This window comes from Dryobates pubescens, chromosome 3, assembly GCF_014839835.1.
Source record: "Dryobates pubescens isolate bDryPub1 chromosome 3, bDryPub1.pri, whole genome shotgun sequence".
Lineage (NCBI taxonomy): Eukaryota > Metazoa > Chordata > Aves > Piciformes > Picidae > Dryobates > Dryobates pubescens.
The window spans coordinates 47,813,184-47,831,917 of record NC_071614.1 but is presented as its reverse complement, the minus strand read 5'-3'; the positions used below and the strand labels follow the sequence as shown (position 1 = coordinate 47,831,917).

At 39.5% G+C, this 18,734-nt stretch overlaps 1 protein-coding gene across 6 annotated transcripts in view; it reads right to left on the bottom strand.

Moving 5' to 3' along the window:
- MACROD2 (mono-ADP ribosylhydrolase 2) overlaps nucleotides 1-18,734 on the bottom strand; it is a 1,047,040-nt gene that overhangs the window by 742,839 nt on the left and 285,467 nt on the right. The gene's annotated exons all lie outside the window — the stretch shown is intronic.

Below are 18,734 nucleotides of genomic sequence, written 5' to 3'. Positions count from 1 at the left end.
CCCTATACAAAAATTGCAAAAGATAATGCTTATGGATTTGAAATATAAAAATCTCCCTTATTTTGACCTTTTTTTTCTCTTTTACCTTTTTTTTTTTAAATTTTTGCATTATTCATGCAATACTTTGGAGTTAATTAAATAATAATCACTAGAAGTTGCAATTGAAGCTAAGTATGCAAGAAAAGAAGTAGTGTGAACAGAACCATTACCCTCAGGAGCCAGCAGAAGAATAGTAGCAGCAGCAAAGAATCAAAAAAAAGGCTGCTGGCACAGCACTTCTGCCCTCTCAACATGAAAACAAATAAATTATCTATTGTAATTACAGCAAAAAGTTTAAGAAAAGGAAGCAAACCCAAAAAAGGCAAGTATGTGAACATATTGACTACAGTAAGGCCTTAAGTCAGCAATCAGGAATGTCAACCACAAGAAATCATCATCATACACACTACAATATCAATTCAAGTAAGATAAAGTAAAATCAAGTATATTAGTTAAAACTAATACTTATGGAGACAAGAGTGAAAGATTCTGTAGGCATCTTGTTCAATATTTATTTCAGATTTTACTTCAGATTTAACTAGTTCAAAGTAACAGCAGCGCCCAACAGTATGTCTGAAACAATGAAACCCAAAAAAGATTTGAAATGCCAAGTGCAGATAGGTTTCCAAGAGATGCACATCGTATGTTCATGGCATGAACTGTGTATTTTCCACAGGCTAGCACAGCAAGGTTGGGCAGCACGGAGTGTGGGCACCCAGCATAACTACCAACCATGCACTGCCAACCACGATGAAGACCGAGTAACTCCCTCATCCTGAGATATTTTTGGAAGCTGGAATGGAAATGATGACTGGCCTTTCAGCATTAAGGGTGTAGCTGGGTTCACAAGGTGTTAAATGTTTCTATGAAACCATGAATCCCCAAATGCAACACCTTTACCTGAATGAAACTGCCTTCAACTAAGTGTTAAAAACTAGATTGCCTTTTCTGAGGTGTTCTATGCCAGAGTTAACATTCAGATGACAGTGAAATTGGATAAGCTGTTGCTTCTAATGCTCAATATTCATCCTGGACACGGTGCCAACAACTTTCACAGTGTATTTTGACATTTAGTCTGAATATTATTTTGAAGTAAAACTTTACATTAGACTGAAAGGTAAGTACAGAATCATGGGGTGGTGTTACACCTCCAATCAAATTTTCAAGAACTTTCCTATTGGAAAGAATGCAGATGCCAAGCCACCAGCCTTACATATTGTGTACACTGTGTGATGAGACACCAGTCTTCTTACTCCACCTTAGCTGAACTTTTGTTTATGACTAACCCAAAATCTCTGCTCAACAGACTCTAAGACGCTAATGCAAGGATAATATTTTGTAACCTCAAGGAGAAAAAAGAATGCTTGAAATCTACCCTGCACTTATAATACTTAATGTAATTATTTTAACAGGGTAAGTAAACCAGCATGCACTGAAACCTCAAGTATATTTTTATAAGCACCATCACCACAACCTTTACCAACTAATATTTCCTGAAACATTAACATAAAAACAGTGCTGATAATTTCAACTACCACTTTCTGCACAATTCTTCACAGAGGAAGAATTTTTCCACCTCAGGAGTACTGGACAAGGGCTCAAATCCATGCAATTACTCCCTTGGCAGTGGATTAATCATTTCCACACCCCCAAGCTCCCTGTCTCTAACAAGTAGGCACCTTCCTTTGAGCAGTGTCTGTACTATGATTTGTTCAGCTGCCCTCTCAGCCAACTCATCTGGATAAATCAACCTCTTTTTCCCTTATACTCCATTCATTTTAACCAAAGTTCAGCTCGGACCACAGCCAAACAACAGAACCTGCAAAAAGAAACCACTGCCTCTGGCAGGGAAGTGGAAGCACGTATTTGTCACTGCGATGTGCTAACAGACCCAATATGCTAACATATCACATGCCAGCGCAGCTGTGATGGTCAACACACAGGCAGTCCCAGCTCCCCAGAAATAAACCACCTCAGCATGCTCTTAAAGCACCTGCATCTACAATACAGATGGTCTACCTCTAGTTTCCTGAAGCCATTCCACAGAGGTCCATGTCCAGGCTTTATAAACAAGAGTAACCTCTGGAAAGATGAAAATATAATTGGGGGGGGGGGGGGGGGGGGGGGGGGGGGGGAGGGGGAATCTTCATAGATGAAAATCAATTCTATCATAACCAATTTTGACAAGGAAAATGGAAGATAGCTGCCAAACCCAAATAAGTAGACATGCATATTTCCCTTATAAAGATGGCATAATAGAAAATGATTGAATACTCCAGACAGGCATAGATGGAAATGTGGATATTAACATTTGATGTACTTCATGACTGATGACATGGAAGAATGAAGCAGAGAGGGGACAACCACCAATTAAAAACAAAAACAAAAACATCAAACCACTCAATTTTCTGAATAATCACTTTATTCTGCCATAGGAGGAGTAGCTGAGGGAACTGGGATTGTTTAGTCTGGAGAAGAAGAGGCTGAGGGGGAGACCTCATTGCTCTCTACAGTTCCCTGAAAGGAGGCTGGAGTGAGGCAGGAGTTGGTCCCTTCTCCCTAGTATTAGAGAATATGGCCTAAAACTATGCCAGAGGTGGTTTAGATTGGATATTAGGAAAGACTTCTTTACTGGAAGAGTGGTCAGCAATTGGAATACGCTGCCCAGGGAGGCGGTGAAGTACCTGGAGGTGTTCAAGAAACATGTGGACATGGCACTTTGGGATATGGCATAATGGCCATGACGGTGTAAGGTTGACAGTTGGACTTGATGATCCCAAAGGTCTTTTCCAAACAAAAACCAATTCTCTGATTCAATTTTATTAGATACTTGAACAGAGATGACCTCTGATCCACATACACATTTTCCATGTAATGTAACTCAATAAAACACTAATAAAATATTCATGCTAGAAACATTCTATTTCTCCAATAATATATGCAATCCATAACACAGGTTTAGAATAGAATAGAATAGAATAAACCAGGTTGGAAGAGACCTTTGAGATCATCGTGTCCAACCTATCATCCAACACCACCCAATCAACTAAACCATGCAACCAAGCATCCTGTCAAGCCTCGCCCTGAACACCCCCAGCGACAGCGACCCCACCACCTCCTCAGGCAGCCCATTCCAGTGGGCAATCACTCTCTCTGTGTAAAACTTCCTGCTAACCTCCAGCCTAAACCTCCTCTGACGCAGCCTGAGACTGTGCCCTCTTGTTCTGGTACTGGTTGCCTGGGAGAAGAGACCAACCTCTGCCTCACTACAACCTCCCTTCAGGTAGTTGTAGAGAGCAAGAAGGTCACCCCTGAGTCTCCTCCTCTCCAGGCTAAGCAACCCCAGCTCCCTCAATCTCTCCTCATAGGGCTTGTGCTCCAAGCCCCTCACCAACCTTGTTGCCCTTTTCTGGACACGCTCCAGCAAGTCAACCTCCTTCCTAAACTGAGGAGCCCAGAACTGGACACAGGACTCAAGGTGTGGCCTAACCAGTGCAGTGTACAGGGGCAGAATGACCTCCCTGCTCCTGCTGGCCACACTGTTCCTGATGCAGGCCAGGATGCCATTGGCCCTCCTGGCTGCCTGGGCACACTGCAGGCTCATGTTCAGTCTACCATCAACCAGCACCCCCAGATCCCTTTCCACCTGACTGCTCTTCAGCCACTCTGACCCCAGCCTGTAGCTCTGCATGGGGTTGTTGTGGCCAATGTGCAGAACCCGGCACTTGGATGTGTTCAATCTCATGCCGTTGGACTCTGCCCATCTGCCCAGCCTGTCGAGGTCCCTCTGTAATTCTTTGATAATTTGATAATTCTTAAAGCAAAAACACAAGCAGGAAAGTACCTTGCCAAATATGTGCACTCTGCATAACATAAATAAAAAAACTGGCCAAGGTAGAGTAGATGAGCAAATCTCATTGTGGTTTCTCAGCCTTTGCTAAAACACGCCTTTACCTGTATGAATTAAAACACCCATGGAAAGGCAGACGCAAACCACACGCGGGAGGTGTTTTGTTTTCTGGAAGCACGCACCGACGAGTAACGTTGAGAGCACTGTTAACAAGGAAGCTCTATGGACATCACAGGTAACTGCAACAACCTCAGAAGGCAAAAATGATGGCCCCAAATCTATTGTTATTGTGTAGTAAGGAGGAAGTTATTTACAACATACTAATGGCACTCTGCCAAATAGTTTTCATAGGAAATTGAAAAATATTTGATATATTGGCTCCGGTCACTTCATCTGTGTCATCAGTTTGATGTATAGATGCTAGATGCTCATCTGCATTTTTCACAGCAGATCTGGAGAATATTAAACCATATCCCACTGTTCCTGTTCTGGAATGCCTTTGTTCTACTGGCTGAAAAACACAGGCACTTATGGTCAAATCTGACTCATGTCATGTGACAGTGATGTGACAGGGTGCTGTTTCAACAACCAATGAAAAATGTCATTTTAATTCAAAGCTACCACTCTGTTTCACAATATGTCTTTTTCTGTAGGCTGCCCTTCCCATTCAGGTATATGGAAGTCACACAGATATTTTGGGTCATTTATATACACAAATGACTTGCCGTCTCACAGCTACGGGAAAGAGGTGGGAAAACCCCACAGAAAAGACTGTAAATCATAACTGACAAGAAAATCCATCTCTGGTCTGCATGGTGATTAATTGGCATTCCTAAGGACAAGAAACACTTAATGATGCTTAAGACCGGGGTGCTAAGCATCCTTACTGATATTGATATGAGTTTCATGCTTATTAACTAAGCCATTTCTAAGGTTTTCTGTAAGCATTGATACTAAAATAGTCCTGCCCAGTACCACCAGTGAGGTGGCAAACATCCACAAGATGGTCCCTCTTCTGTTCTGCTTTGGCCTCCCAACAAGCCTAAGGATCACCACAATCTACTCTGAGGTAAAGTAAATGCTTTGGAAAAAACATCTGCATTCAGATGACTGCAAAGACTTAAAGAGCTGAATTTGTCTTTTGAAACACACCCCTGTTATTTGCTGCATTGTCTCATGTGAAGAATGTACATATGAGATTGCTGTATTTACAGTTTCACCATGGCTTGGCTAGATGAGCATGTGCAAGGGGTTTTCTCAGTTGCAGATGAACGGCATTTTGAGGACTCAAGCTCAAGGAGCTTGAGATTTAGCTCTGTAGCTTAAGACGTTTACACCTGTGTAAAGCTATAAAAAATACCACTCCAAGATATTTTCATTAAAAATAGTATCAGCAATCTCAATGCATGCTTCCATACGTTTTAGGAGCCACTAGGGACAGCATTTTGTTCTCCCAACAGTTCAGCAGAAGCCATTACAGAAGAAAAATTGTGCTCAAAGCTACTGAAGTCAATGGTATTGTTTGCACAGAGAAGTCACCTGAAAAATAACTTTTTAGAATAGAGGGAGAAAATCAAGTATCAAAATAAAGTTCTTAGGCAGAAAGACAATGCACTAGAACCAGCGTGTTAAACATAAATACTGAAATCTTTGGCATATTTCTCAGTGCAGACTAAAGGATACTAAAAGGTTAAATTCTTTCTTATTGTAAAGCAACTGTATTTGTTCTGCAGAACGAAAGGGTTAAGGTTGTATAGGATGATGCACAATACAGAATAGATGTATTTCTTAGAGAAAAATCCCTTCAAATTGCAAATGAAGCAGAAGTGCAGGAAACTCAGAATTAAGGGTATCATGGGATGCTGCTTAAAAAAAAAATAACCTCAGCAAAACTAGCCTTGCAGTGCAGATGGTAATAAAAAAGGGAAAGGTAATCAAACACCACAGCAAAAAAAAAAAAAAATAATTCCCCCAGGAATACTAAGGCCCAAACTTCTTTTGTGACCTTGTGTGCAAGTCTGGATAAACTGAGGTTATGATGTAAACAACATATGCACATTTATCATGTCATATTTCAATAATCTATATATGCTTTCTTCCATAGTAACTCCTCTGGTATTTTTACAGACTTTCATTCTTATTTTCACTAGGAAATTTAGATTCACTTATTTAAAGAAGTCAACTGTGCATGATTTGTCTGTGAAGTGGTACTGTTCTTCCAAATGCCAGGAGTGAATAACACCAGGAAAATGTCATTATGTCAGATATGTTACTAAGGACACACAAGAGGAAGGTGTTCTGTCCAGATTGTAGCACACCTCTAGTATACACCTCCTCAGTCCTCAGTCCTTGTGGACATTCCAAAAACGCCTATTGCAAAGAGACACGTGGAAAATAAGGGGGGGGGGGGGGGGAAGGGAAAAAAAAACCACCACCAACACAAAAACCCCAACAAAAAAAACCCACAACCACATAACAATCCCAACCCAAACCTCACTAAAACGCTACAACACAACCAAAAAGCCTCAACTCACACCGAAAAGCAACCTCATCTTGAAAAAGTAGTTAAGTACTTCTACAAAGTTCACTGGAATCAAGTGCTGCCAAAGTTGCAACTGCACCTCTGAGACCTGTGTCAAGGGGAAATAAATTCTGCCCAGCAAGAGACAACAGCTGCTGGTCTAATGAGCAAAGGTGGGGATCTTTAAAAAGATTACAACACAGATGCCAGTCGGCCACCGCTGCTAGAAGCAGCAGTTTATATTACAGCGATGGCCTCTGCCATTGGGAAGTTTAATGAACTGAAGATTTTTAATCAATGCACTGGTTTATAGGCTTCCAACATAATTAATTTTAAATACTTAGCATTTATACAGTACTCTCTGGCCAAGATCTCAGGGAGTTTAGAAGCATGATCAGCTTTAGCCTTAAAATTCTCCATTTTAAAAACAAAAAGGACAGATGAACTATTTATTTTGAGATGGCTACTTCTCTGAATTAGGTTCATGTTTCATCGCAGATGTTCTAAACTTACAGGTTCCTTAAATATTCGTATTTTCGGAACCTCTTATTTCCTACATCTGAATTAAATCAAGGCATTAACCCACACTGCAGAGTGAGTTTAATGAAAAGTAATAATAAGATGCAATAAAACTATTATTCCAGCATAAACTGCAGTGCTCTAACAATAGCACATTATGGCCTTATTGCAAGGTCATACATGGGAAACTTGTACTTTAGACTATTGCTTAGCTGAAATTTAGCATTAAAACCCACCAGTTATTGCTTGCTGTACATTAAGAGTGCTTGGAATGAATTTTTTTAATCTACTAGCTGTTTTAAGAGAAGGCTGTCCTTAATCTGGATGCAACAGTAACCAAAGCAGCTGAAAGACCCAACATAATCAATGTCTGTGCTATAAACTGGCAAAAAAAAAGATGTATGCAAATAAAAAAGACAACAGTTTTTCATAATAAAGTGTACTTACCCGTGGACCTGTTAAATTTCACATGTTCTACATTTATTGCATGCAACCCAATCATTCTTTCTTTGACAAGCACACAAACCAACAGTAAACTCACAAACGCTGGCCAATTTTTTTATTTTAGTCAAATACCTTGGGATATGAGAAACTCCTATTAAAAATATACAAAAAAACCCAAGTAAAGATTGTTCTGTCACATTAGCAATGATGATTGATAAATTCCTTCCATCAACAACAAAGGCAATAAAGAAAGCATCCATTTTATCTCACTTAGGACGTCATCTTTCCGAGTCTCTGAGTGCTCCACTCCAATTCTGTAGACAGTTATAATGTCAATAGGAGTCACGTTTTTGTCAGCCCACTCAAGCAGCATAAGGGCTCATAGAAACACGGGTCTGATCAACCTGTCTAAATGTCACACTGTTGGCAGGAAAAAAAAAACAGAACTAGGAAAGACTCCAGTAGTGTTTTCCCAGTTTTTCTCAGTCCAAAATGCTGACATTAAGGCATGTGTAAAGGAACCCTACACTTCCTTTTAATTGTGTTAGTGTTGAGACACCTGACATACCACACTCCCCTACAGATGGAAATGACGCAGAACAGCTTTACATACCTCACTGCAACAAGCAGAGAAGCTGCAAGTTGTTGTTTATTGAGAAGCTGAAGCCTGGTTAAATTTCAAGTTCTTCAATACTATTAGACCAAACTCAGCTCATGTTCATCTCAACTTGCTTCCCCAGCTTTTCAAAATACTATTAAGATGCTGCAATTTTTTAAATGTGGTACCAAAATGGGTTTGGTGACACCATAATCCTTTCCTCAGCCTCATGCTCTGTCACAGAACTTCATTTCCAGCTGGATGCCACACATACTGGAAGGACAAAAAGGCATAGCTACATTTGATTACTAGGATGCCTGCTGGATTTCCATTCATGTTAGTGTGGTGTTATTACAGGACTCTCATTCTTCATCAAGAAAAACTCTGAAGGCCAACTTAATGCATCATAGCCTCTTCTTATATCCATTAAAATAATAAAAAGTGTGTGGAAAAGACGAAGAGTTAGCTGCCAAACAGAGAGGGACCTGGGGGTGATGATTGACAGCCGCCTAAACATGAGCCAGCAGTGTGCCCAGGTGGCCAAGAGGGCCAATGGCATCCTGGCCTCTATTAGGAATAGTGTGGCCAGCAGGAGCAGGGAGGTCATTGTGCCCCTGTACTCTGCATTGGTTAGGCCACACCTTGAGTCCTGTGTCCAGTTCTGGGCCCCTCAGTTTAAGAAGGACATCGAGACACTTGAACGTGTCCAGAGAAGGGCAACAAGGCTGGGGAGAGGCCTTGAGCACAGCCCTGTGAGGAGAGGCTGAGGGAGCTGGGATTGTTTAGCCTGGAGAAGAGAAGGATCAGGGGTGACCTCATTGCCCTCTACAACTACCTGAAAGGTGGTTGTAGACAGGAAGGGGTTGGTCTCTTCTCCCAGGCAACCAGCACCAGAACAAGGGGACACAGTCTCAAGCTGTGCCAGGGGAGGTTTAGACTCGAGGTGAGGAGAAAGTTCTTCACTGAGCGAGTCATTCGTCATTGGAATGTGCTGCCCAGGGAGGTGGTGGAGTCACCGTCCCTGGAGGTGTTCAAGGGGAGATTGGACATGGCACTTGGTGCCATGGTCTAGTTGTGGGGTCTGTTGGGACAGGTTGGACTTGATGATCCTTGGGGTCTCTTCCAACCTTGGTTATACTGTGATACTGTGATACTGTATGAAAGGATTTATAGCTATGTCCCTTTGAAAAGGCAGGAAATTGGGAGAGTTAGTCACACTCTTTGCACTACCCTGTTGAGGGACACAAATAAAATTCTCTTAGTTAAGATTTAAACTACCATTTAGGGGGTTGCACCTTCTTGAAATTAAAAGATACAATGTTTAGGGAGATGACATCAGAACTTCTTCTATTTCCCCCACATTTACAGCCCTTTGCAAAGTTTAACAGTTATAATTCCACACAGAAAATTCCACCTTCACCTGGACGAAGCCCCTCATCTGCTGCTGCCTTTTTTTTTGTTTTAAACAAGTTCCTGTTTGGTTTTTTTGGTTGGTTTTTTTGGGGGGGTTTTGTGCTTACTTTCTCAAGTACAGGCAAAACTCACAGTAAATAGCCAAGTTACTGCTTTTTAAATCGCACTAAAGCTCACTTTTGCAACAGTGGCTGTTAAACTACTGATGACATTAGGCTATTACTATCTTATCAGTCTCTCTCTAACACATAGAACTACAGACCTTATTTTTCCTCCTCTGCTGTTTGGAAACTTATTAAATTCCAAGAAATAATAAAGAAACAAAAACCTAAAAAGATTAAAAAAATATGCCTGGAAGTACAAAGAAACTCAGATTTTGTTAAAAAACAAATAAATAAACAGAAATTACTAATTCTCTGATGCTGCTGTACCAAAGTTCTCCCCCCCTACTCTGCCCTAGTGAGGCTACATCAAGAGCATTATGTCCAGTTCTGGACTCCCCAGTTCAAGACTCAGGGAATTACTGAGTACAATCCAACAGAGGACTACAAAGAAGATGATGAGACTGAAGTATCTCTCTTATTATTACTCTGAGGCTGTTTAGTCTGGAGAATACTGAGAGGGGATCTTATGACTACCTATTAATATGCAAAGAACCAGTCTCTTCTCAGTGGTGCCCAGTGAAAAGGAAAGGGGCATAAACTGGAACACAAGAAGATCCATTTAAACATAAGGAAAAACTTCTCCACCGTGAGGCTTGATCAGGCTGCCCAGAGAGGTTTTGGAGTCTCCTCTGGAGACTTTCACAAACCGCCTGGATGTGTAGCTTTGCATCCTGATCTAGATGAATGTGCTTTAGCGTGGGGTTTGGACTAGATGATCCCCAGAGGTGCCTTCCAACACTTACCGTTCTGTGATTCATTGAAATAACACAGAAACAGACAAAGTACTAAGTCTCACTGTCCATCTGTCTCAGCAACTCGACATTATGACCAAAGGAAATGCTTACAAGAGAGCAAGATCAGATAAAGAAATTACCAGTGTCTCCACACAATAACCTTCCAACTCTTCAGCACTGCCAACTCACAAACCTGAGCAAACTGTCTTTATGTACCAGCCAGGCCTTTATATTGTTGGGGCTTTGGGGGGTTTTGTTTGCTTGTTTTGTTGTTTGTATTTTTTTGTGAGCATCTCAGACTCATACAAGAATTGGGAATTGTATCATTCAGTTTTATGCAAATTCTCTGTGCAACGTTGAAGGCATCATTAGAAAAGAAATAAATACTGCAGAGTACTCTGAGTAAAAAGCACACCGATCTAGAGAAAAAGAATGAAAACAGAAAAAATACTGCAAAACCTTTAAGGAAGTTTTTTGTTTAGTTTTCTGCATATCTACAACACATCCAAGCAAATCCAGTACCTATTTTTCTTTGGGTATTTTTTCTGTGTTTTGTTTGCCTTTTTTTTTCTTTTTTTTTTAAATATATCTTTTCCTTCTCTGTAGGTTTCAGCATTTTAGGGCTCTGCATGAGAAGACACAAGACTGCAAGGATATGCTCCAACACTTGCAACTGTTTCAAAAATAGTAAATGCATAGTCCAGTCATGGCAGATGAAATGTATTAAGCCAAAAAAAGGCATTTGCATATCTGGAGTACAGCTATTAAGCAGTCATCACACAATGATTATACAAATTTATTCACTATCATCAGCCAGCAGTTGTCAGGTGCAGGTCAAGGATTTGGAAAGAACAGGCTACCAAGTAGTAATTGTAAAATGACTGTGTAAAGGAAAAGCCCTAGAAACATGGTGCATCCTCACAGCCCAGCTATCGCTGTAATGGGTGACGCCCAACACAACAAAAACATACACTCGTGGCAAGCAGAGTACAAAGACAAAGCAACACATATTTGTCTGTATGTTGTGTTAGTGTGGCTGTGTGTGATTGGTTAACTAACTTTCCTCAGGTGTCTTACTGGTTAGTGATAGCATTGCTATAGTTACTTGTTACGTTAGCCCAGGTTTCTCATCCTCAAACTACACATTCAGTCCAGGGACTTTCCAGGGACTCAAGGGCGCAATACTTTTTCATGGAAATAGAGTGATGTTTGCGAGGTTGATTTCTTCCTGGCTCATCAAAGACTCTGCAGATTCATCACAGTTTCCCACACCCTGAATTAGAGCAGCAGCCAGAATGTATGAAGGAGTAAGGCGAAGTATCAATAAGGAGATACTCTCTGGCTTGCAGTAAGGCTTAACAGGCTATAGGAAAGCAATGCCTTATTTACTGAATAGCAGCTGGTTTTCTTATTTCCCGGGCCCTTTGCACTTGTGCTGGTTTACTTTTATCATGAACCACTGAAGGAAGAAAACTTGGTTGAGATACTCCTCAGTCTGAAATCACAGAAACATCCTCTCCATTTGGAGTGCTGTTTCAAACTAGACTAATTAACAGTATTAATGATATAAAATTTGCCTTTCAATAGGCAAATCCAATTGAACACATTACAATATATTCAAATGGAGTAAATACAGAGGAAGAAACAGATAAACACTAGATTAACTGAAAAATAATGTATGAATAGTTGTGGCTTTTTTCAGATAGCATTTTAACACAAGCCTGAGAACTAATTCCCCATAAAAAGTCTCAAATGTTTTTTTCTTTCGTTAAGAAAGCTGTAACAAATTTTATGTACGACACACCTGAGAGAAAGGCAACTAGAAACATCTTGGCAGAAAAAAAATAGGACAGATCTAGGACATGATCAACATTCAGCAATGCTGAAATATCAAATGTTTTCCATCAACATACAAAAGTATCACGTACATTAACTACAATTTCCTCTATAAAAACAGGATCACACACTGACACAGACTCATACCAGAAATCAAATGCAGAAGAAAAACTATTTACTCTCACCAGTATGTCAGATTGCATTGCAGAATCTGACAAATCTGTAAAACTATTAGACACATCAGCACAACCTTCACACATCATTAACTGTCTATGGAGTAAAGGGGGCAAGCTGCCATCATCAGACCCTACCTTCCATTTCCACTCTTGGATAGATCATCTCTGACACTAAAGCTCTGATTCCAAGGTAAATGGAAAAGCATTATACTAACCTAATAATATTGTCAGATATATTAATAATGATCAAGAAAAAATAAATGACTGCATAACCATGAATTAAAAAAAGAAGGGAAAAAAGAATAAATACTCTTTAGCATTTATTTATTTATTTTAACATCAGAAAGGCACACAAGATAATGGAAAGCATGTTAGGTAGAAAATTGCCTTCCACATTGCCCACTGTACTGGGGGGGTGTGCAGTTTGCAGCATAATCACCTTGGAAAAAAGTCATTTTAAAAAGGAGAAGGACACAAAGCCTGATAATATCTAGTGACCTTTGGAGTTAATGGAAGGCTCTGAATCAAAAAATTGCACAGGGAACTTCCCTGAGCCGTTCACTACCCAGCCCTTCACAAGGCTGTACCCCAACAGCTTGTTCAATCAAGGCCCACATAGGCTTTTTTAACCTATGAGAAAGGTAAGCCTATAATTAACGAACTTATTACTTACTTATCTTGAGTGGCCACAATCCTCCTTATGCGCCACGAGTTGTGGGTAGGAATACTGAAGTCCTAAGCATAGCATAACATTGCAATCTAATAGTTTTTGAGTAAGAAACAAAACATCCCACTCAAACAGCTATATTTACCAGTTTGGTAATTCTGGTAATTCCCTCCCAAGCAACTTTATGTTTGTTCTACAACACTGTTAAAAGAGAGATAAGGAACAGAAGAACTAAAGAGCCGGTTAATCTGTGCAGCATCATTATGTATTATTTAGTTTAATATCTTCTTGTAGTAAATACTCAATCATTATATGCCATTTTCTTCAAGAGAACATTGTAGTAAATTTGGTGTTGCAACAGAACCATTAAAATATAATAGCGTACACAGAAAAATTCTACTGATTAGCAAGCAAAAATATGTAATTATAGCCCCAGTGTGGGACTCAGTTGGCTGGTATTTTAGTGCATACTGCTTTGTAAGACTTCTGTGCTGCCAAAACTAATGAGGAAAATACTGAGTTGTTACTTCCAGTTGTACTAGAGGTTTTTGTCTTGATTTTATTGACATTTACAAAGTGATCATCACATGTAACAAACAAGCCACGGTGCCAACACTGAGCTGCAGTCTACAGTAATTAACGAGTAAACATCATCAGTTCCATAGCAATGTTCCACAGATACATAATGTATTAACTGAATTTTTCAGAGGTAATTCTGAACAACGATTTAACCAAAGCCTCTCAAGTTCTCCACAGCCTGAGCAATACTGACGAAATAATATCAAAGAGCACTGAGCAATGACTGTACAGGGAAAAGGCAGCTCAACATTAGCCCGTAGATGTTGTAGCAGACATATTCAAATGTGCATATGTCAAATATATATATATATATTTAAATAAAACAACTACAGCAAGTAGAAAGACTGAACAATATATATCCTGTGATATTTGCCCTCATACTTGAGCCTCCGAGACCTCCTTTACAGCTTTCTTTAACATGGGTATGGGGTAAGGTATATTTCTAGCACTGTACAAAAAGATGGAAAGCTCCACTGCAAAAGTCCTGCAGAGAAATAAAACTAGCAAAGGATTAATCTGTTTCCAAAAAAAACTTGCATCAGAACCTTCGAGCCAGGCTCATTAAATTTACTGATTTTTTTAACCATATGTGGCTCATACCTCAAATGCAGCCTGATACCATTAGAAGGAAATAGTTATTCTAATATGACCAAGCCTAAAGTGAGAGGACATATAATGCTGGTTGAAGACACTGAAGATACAATGACTGTACCAGTGATGGACCCTGGGCATAAAATCCACTTCCAGATCACTCTCCTTTCTGGAAACAGTATCTTTACCCATATGCTTTTTTAAAAAACCCTAGATCTTCATATCTTATGTCAATGGTGTCAAATGCAGGATAAATTTCCACATAATCCTTAATATTACTCAACTGTCAGAAAGTCTAGTTTTAAAAATAGTTTCCCCTTCTTACTTTCATAGTAGTCAGAGGCTTGCCAATACAAAAACATACACAGGATTACAAAAAGACTACAGGGAACTTGGGACGGAATCCTGAGGAGGGATTGAGAACTGCCACCTATACAAAAGGTGTATTAAAGCCCCATCTACATTTTGCATTGAAATTTAGCACCTTGGGTATATCTTCATTAGCAAATAGAGAGGACCAGTAAGAGCACACCTGTGGAATAAAACAGCTGGTGTTGAAAACCTGTTGTATAAATACTAGACATATTTCAGATAGGGCTCGGTTGTAGGGAGGGGTTGGTTGGTTTGTTTGTACTTATTTTTATTTTGAGCTAGTTATTGTCTGATCCTAGATCTACTGCCAGTTTTCCTGTGCAATGAATTAGGGACAGATCCTCCAGCTTATTTTTACTGAAACCAAACCTATCTCATGTTTTCCAAGATACCAAATCACGCTAAATACCAAAGCAGTGAGGAGAGGCAGGGGATTTCCTTCAAAAGTACATTCTAGGTCCCAGATATAAACAACAAGATACATTTTCTCTTGAAATATTTGGTTTAGTTTAAAAGTATTTGAATCTTTCCTGGTTTTTAGCAATACCCAGCTGAGTGTACCTGCAAATAAAGGGTGAAAGACCCCATTCTCACATCCAAGTAAAACATTTTTTTTTCATTGTAGGAGGGCAACAGCTTTGTTACCAAGCCCCTAACAACATGCACAAATCAAAGTTCAAAAGATCAAAGTAACAATTCACATCAAACTGGAACTTTGCATCAGCCACACACAGAAGTCATCATGATAGGATATTCATCCCATAAGGTTCTAATTGTAAACAGACACTAACAAACAACTGAGCAACAGTAGAAAAATAACGTATTTCACATTTCAGTATTACCAGCATCACACAGTAAAGACAAGCTCATCATGGTCCTACAGAAAGATGATGTCTTTCACTCCAATAAAGTACCATCTTAGAATTACTAGCTTTAATAGTATTTAATATTTTATTTTCAACATATAACCTTTCACAGAATGAAAGAAGAATGTAGTCTGAATTTGACCCTGGATGTTATGCAGTCCCACCCACTGTTCAACTTCCCTTTACAAAACAAAAGCATGGTTGAAATACATCTGCCTTCCACCCTTCTGATGTGATGAAAATACACAGAAGTTGAGATGCTGTTCTACCATCTAAAATCTTTTAGTTGTTATTATTTATCCTAATTATGTTTATGCTTCAGGGTAAAACAACACCTAAATGTTATTGAAAATAAACGGTTTCTATTATTAAGATGGACGAATGGAAGCTAAACAGTAATTGGCACAAAAGGCTTGCTCAAAAACAGTCCCAGCATAACACCTATTCAGTTTGGCCAGGCACCTATTTGTGGTGATAGCACAAACCACACAAAATAGGTGGGGCTAAAAGTATTAAGGAGGATGAAAGGTAGTATTCAGATCAGCTCTCAGCTGAGAGCTGATCTGAATACTACCATCAGACCTCCATTTGTGGAGACCAGATTTGTTAGAGGACTGAGGTATTCGAGCAGAGGACTGAGTGCAAATATCCTCGAGGAAGGACAACCAAAAGACTCAAATCTCTCCGTATGTAGCATGGTGGGATTCAAAGAAGAAAGGGAAAACTTTTACACAGCTTTCAGCAGAGAACTAGGGTTCTGATCTCCTCACATCTAGACTATTTCTTTTTGGTCTTCTTTTTCAACAAGAACGAGGGGTTTTTTCTACCGACTTCTTCTAATTAGAAGGCCAGCTTCCTGATCTATTGACCTATTGCACAACATGACTTTAATTAGCTCACACTGGCATGCAATGCCTGAAACGTAAGTATTGTTTTGCCTGAAAAAAATCAATTTACCCACTGAAAATATTTACATAAACAACCCAGTAGAAGAATTTGTTAAAACACTGTAGTACAAAATCTGATGAGATATAGCTGATTACTGGTTTGACTGCTGTAAAAGAGTGAGGGTGACGTTCGTGACCTTCTGAAAGGCAGTTTTCTCTATTGAGCAATGCTTCCTACTTGATTTTTTTTTGTTTAAAATTAATGGGATTCTTTTTTTCTTGGTCAAGTACCATTGTATTGTTCCTTCTTCATAAATGGCTTATGTGCATGTCAGCACAGACACACATATTACAAAAATACCTGTTTGAAACAGAAATCTCACTGAGCAATATTATCCAGACCAGGCACAGTGTGAAAGCAAGAGTTTTTGTCATAGCAAAACAACTCCCCAAAGCTTTATCACAGGTGGTTTTTTTCACTTGAGGAGTGTATGTACTTCACAACGAAGAGTCACCAAGTAGGAAAACACAGAAAAGAAAGAAAAAACCACCACAGTAAAATGACACACAATATTTTCCATACCTTCCAAACCCTCCCTACATCTTCAGAAAGCCCAACATCTCCAGTCTTCCTTCACTTACTAAAATAATAATAATAATAATAATAATAATAATAATAATAATAATAATAATAATAATAATAATAATAATAATAATAATACCACTGAAAAGGAATTCCCAGTTATTACATGCAGAGATTCCCCAGAAGAGACAAGGAACACTGCTGATCTAACACAGTACAGTTTAAAATTTATTGCCAAAGGAATTTAATGTGTGTAAGATTAGTCAGATTGTCCACACCTCCAGCCTGGACCTTTTTGGTTTGCTAGTAAGGTAAATGACACATGACACATACTGAATAGGAAATACTGGACAGCCCCATGAATGTATAATGTTTGCACGTCCCTTGATCTCTCTACCTTAGGAGAGGCTTCAGCTTCAACCAGGACCTAAGTTTCCAGAAATGTGCAGAAACCTACTTGTTTTGAAACCTGCAACCCTCTGTCAAACACATCTGCAGATGACCATTAGATTATAGGAAACTAATAGTAGGCAACAGATGGCACCAGGAAACCAGAATGAGGGTGTTTCTAAATCTGCAGACTAATCATACAGGATGTGGCATAGACAAAGCCCAAATGAATACTATCACATATTTCCTTTCCAGTCTAACGAGAAGTCCCTGACAAAATTGTCTTGGGCTCAAGGAGCCCCAGGTTTCATTACATTAATCTGCCCATCTGTGAATGAGTAAGCAAAGAGTGCACACCTGTGGTCACAACATTTATGAACTACAGCGAAGATCATGGATGGGACTGACAAGATGACTCCATATATATCAGAGTTTGAACTACCACCGCTGGTATTTATCAGTGGAATATTGACCAAGAAGTCATCCAGTCTGAAAATTTTCTCATGTTCAGCAGATTCTCTATCAAATACAAGACGAGTTAGTGTTGCAAGTCTAACTACTTGAAAGCAACAAAATAGCTCCATGAGACAGCATTCGCACTTTTTATAGACGCCACAGAGTTAGTCATGGTGAAACTAATAATGTTCACTTGATATTTCAAAGAGATACTGCAGGAAAGCACAGCATAAAAAGGGAAAAGAAAAATCTTTAGATAGCCATGCTCAATCTTTCCCTTCTATTATTCATAAACCTACAGGTTTTAAAGGAGAAAGCAATTATTAGGGGTTCTCAGAGAAACCTGGCCTAATTAAGTTTTAATTCCAACAGATCACGCAGCATACTTCTTCCCCACACAGAGACACGTTTTAGCAGCATTTCCCAAGAAGACAATATTCCATGAAGACAACACTCCTCTAATTTCACAACGGACTTAGTCTAACATTTGGCACCATCTGTAGATCATAATGGGCCATCATGATTCAGAAGTCTAACCAGCCTCCTTGTCTGCAGGACTCCTGATAGTCACCTTGGCCACAGATGCCTCCAGAATCCTGTAAGGAATTAAAAATCATTGCAGAATAGCTCCAAAATAGCTCCTTCCTTCCTTCTTTTTTTCATTCCTTCCTTCCTCTACAAACTGCTTTCTACTCACTGGCCTCAAAATATGCTTAAACTTAAACCAATGTTGAAGTACTTCAATAGTAAAAATGTATTATCTAGGGATTGGTACCTTCAAAACCAACAATGAAGCAGAAAAATAAGCCAGAGGGACTGCAGCAGGAGGAAGGAATAAGTGTAGAGATACGCATGTAAAGCTTATTGTAGCGCATAAATGCTAGGGCAGGCCAGATGACCCATGAGTTAGTGTCACTGTTCCCATTTCTATCAATACATTCCTAAATCAGTCCCAAGGATAAAATTGTCTGTTCCCATGATGCATCAGACAATAAAGAGAACAATTTCTTGCAATATGCAAGACTCCTTGACTCAGATGAAAACTTCTC